At 32.6% G+C, this 3,040-nt stretch overlaps 1 non-coding gene across 1 annotated transcript; it reads right to left on the bottom strand.

Annotated features, from left to right (window-relative positions):
• Positions 1-334: 334 nt before the first annotated feature.
• Positions 335-475, bottom strand: LOC120365404 (U4 spliceosomal RNA). The gene has a single exon (XR_005580346.2). It is a non-coding gene; the product is annotated as a U4 spliceosomal RNA (small nuclear RNA).
• Positions 476-3,040: the final 2,565 nt, after the last annotated feature.

The raw sequence follows: 3,040 nt of genomic DNA, 5'->3' as shown, positions 1-3,040 counted from the left end.
GTTGTCTCTGGCTTCTTTCATTTAACATAATTTTTTCAAGGTTCACCCATGTAATAGTACTTTATTCCTTTGTATAGCTGAACAATAATGTGTTGTATTGGTATGCCACACTTTATTTATCCATTCATCAGCTGATAAACCTTTAGATTGTTTCCACTACTCCATTACTATAAATAATGCTACTTTGACATTGGTATAGAAGTTTTTGTGTGGATATATGTTTTCAATTCTCTTAGGTATAAACCTAAAAGTGAAATTGCTGGGTCATAAGATAACTCGATGTTTAATCCTTTGAGGAACTGACTCTTTTCTTTTCTTTTCTTTTTTTATTCAGTCTCCGTAGAGACTGCCAAAAACTGCAAATGCCGACTATATTTCAAGACGTCATAGTGGGGTATTGGGAAAAGTTTTCAATTAGCAATAATCGCGCTTCGGATAAACCTCATCGGCTACGATACTGCCACTGCGAAAAGCTGGAACTGACTGTTTTCTAAGGTAGCTGCACTGTTTGCAATTTCACCAGCAATCTGGGAGACTATTAATTTCTTAATATCTTTGTCAACACTTGTTACTGTCTCATAGTCACCACAGTAGATGTGAAGTGGTATCTCACTGTGAGTTTGGTTTGAATTTTCCAGTAATCGGTTAAGCATCTTTTCATGTGCTTTTGGTCATTATTCTTTCTTCTTTGTAGAAAGGTGTATTTATAGCCATTATTTATTTTTAAATTGGGCTATCTGTTATCTGTTGGAGTTTTTTTTTTTTTAATTGTTGAGGTATAAGAGTTCTTCATATATTTTAGGTACTAGATGCTTATCAAATTTGATTTGTAAATACTTTCTCCAATTATGTAGGTTGTGCTCTTGGTGTTATATCTAAAACCATTGCTTAACTCAAGGTCATGAAGATTTAATACTATGTTTCTAGTAAGGGGTTTTATAAGTTTAGCTTTTATATTTAGGTTTGTGATCCATTTTGAGTTAATTTTTGTGTATGGTATAAGGAAAGTTCCTCTATTCCTCTATTATTGTTTTGATTTTAAGTTGATATTTCTTAGTATACCATAGTAATTCCCTTATTTCTGTCACACAGTTTTTAAGTTATTTTCGTCTTAGTTGCTCTGGGTATTACAGTTAACATCTTAACCTAAAACAGTCTAGTTGGGATTAATTTCAATAGCATCCAAATCTTTTCTCCAAGATAGTTCATTCCCTCCTCCTCTTTTGTGATGCTATTGTCATTCAAATTATATCTTTAATTATAAGCCCATCAACAGTTTATAATTATTGTTCTATGTTGTTATCTTTTAAGTATGATCAAAGAAAACAGTTATAAACAAAAATACATTTTTACTCTCTTTCACAGTTAAACATGTAGTTACCTTTACTAGAATTTCTTATTCCTTCATGCAGATTTGAATTACTGTCTAGTATCCTTTCATTTCAAATGAATGACTACTTTAGCATTTCTTGAAGAAATGCTAGCAATTATTTCTCTATTTCTGTATCACAGCATGTCTCAATTTCCCTTTTGAAAGACAGTATGGGTAGATATGGTTAATAGCCTTTTTATTTCCTACTCTATTCTGGCCTTCATGATATTTGAGAAGTCAGCTGCCAATTTTATTAAAAATTCCTTGCATAGGATGAGTATTTTTTTTGCTTTAATCATCTCTTTTTCTTTGGCTTCTGGCAGTTTGACTATGAATCAAGGTGTGAATCTCTTTGGCTCTACACTAGTTGGAATTCATTAAGCTTTCTGAAAGTAATTATTATTTTTCACCAAATTTGGAAAGGTTTCAGCAATTATTTCTTCAGATATTCTTTTTCTACTCTTACTCTCCTCTTCTTCTGGAAATTTCTTTTTCTGGAACTCTCATCATGCATGTTAGCATACTTGATGGTATCTCACATATCTCTGAGGCTCTGTTGATTTTTCTGCTTTTTCATTTCTTTCTTTCTTTTTTCGTGTTCTATTCTTCAGACTGAATAATCTCAATTGACCTGTCTTCAAGTCCATTGATTCTTTTTCTGCCAGTTCAAATCTGTTGTTGAGCTTATTTAGTGAATTTATTATTTCAGCTGCTGTGCTTTTTCTACTTCACAATTCCTAGTTTTTAAAACATCTATATCTTTACTGATATTTATATTTGATGAGACATAATTCTCCTATATTTAATTATTTTGAGTTTTTTTTTTTAGTTCTTTAAACATATTTGTAACAGCTGACAAAGTTTTCTCTAATAAATCCAACATCTGAGATTTCTAACAAACAGTTTCTATTGCTGCTTTCCCCTCCTGTGTTTAGGTTATACTTTCCTATTCTTTGCAGTATTTTTTGATTGAACTGGAAATTTAAAATATTATAATACGGAAACCCAAAATCAGATTCTTCACCCTACAGTTTATTTTTATTGTTGTCTGTTGTTGTTGCTGCTGCTGCTGATGATGATAATGATGATTTGGGTTTTTATGTGACTTTCCTGGACTAATTCTATAAAGTCTTTTTGTGGCTACAGAGGTCTCTCCTTTATTGGCTTAATAGTTATTTAACAATTAATAGCAATTTTCTTTCATATCTTAAAGAAACAATAGGTCTTCTAGCCTTTGCTGAAGGGCTCTCTCTCTGTGTTGGAAGTACATCTTCAATGTGCCAGTGGGCATTTCACAACTCTACCTTAGCTATTGCTTCCTGATTGCACAAAGCCTAAAGATCAGCCAGAGGTGAGAGATTGGGATCTCAGGTCTTTCCAGGCCATATGCAGAGACCCATATAAGTACATGTCCTTCTAGATTCCTGGAATATGTAGAACTTTTTTAAAGCTCCTTATGGACATCTTTCAGATTACTTGATCAGCAAAACCATAACTGGTATTGCTGCCTCAGATTGCTGTGGTGGTAAACAATTGCCACGAAGCTGTTTTTTGTTTGTTTGTTTGTTTGTTTTACTAATTTCCTTGAAATATAGCTGCTTTTATAGAGCTAGCTCTAAGTCCAAATAAAGGCAAATCTTGAGAATGGAGCTTTTCAAGAAGTTACCT

This window comes from Saimiri boliviensis, chromosome 1 (assembly GCF_048565385.1).
Source record: "Saimiri boliviensis isolate mSaiBol1 chromosome 1, mSaiBol1.pri, whole genome shotgun sequence".
Lineage (NCBI taxonomy): Eukaryota > Metazoa > Chordata > Mammalia > Primates > Cebidae > Saimiri > Saimiri boliviensis.
The sequence above is the reverse complement of the archived record's forward strand: the minus strand, read 5'-3'. Positions and strand labels throughout refer to the sequence as shown.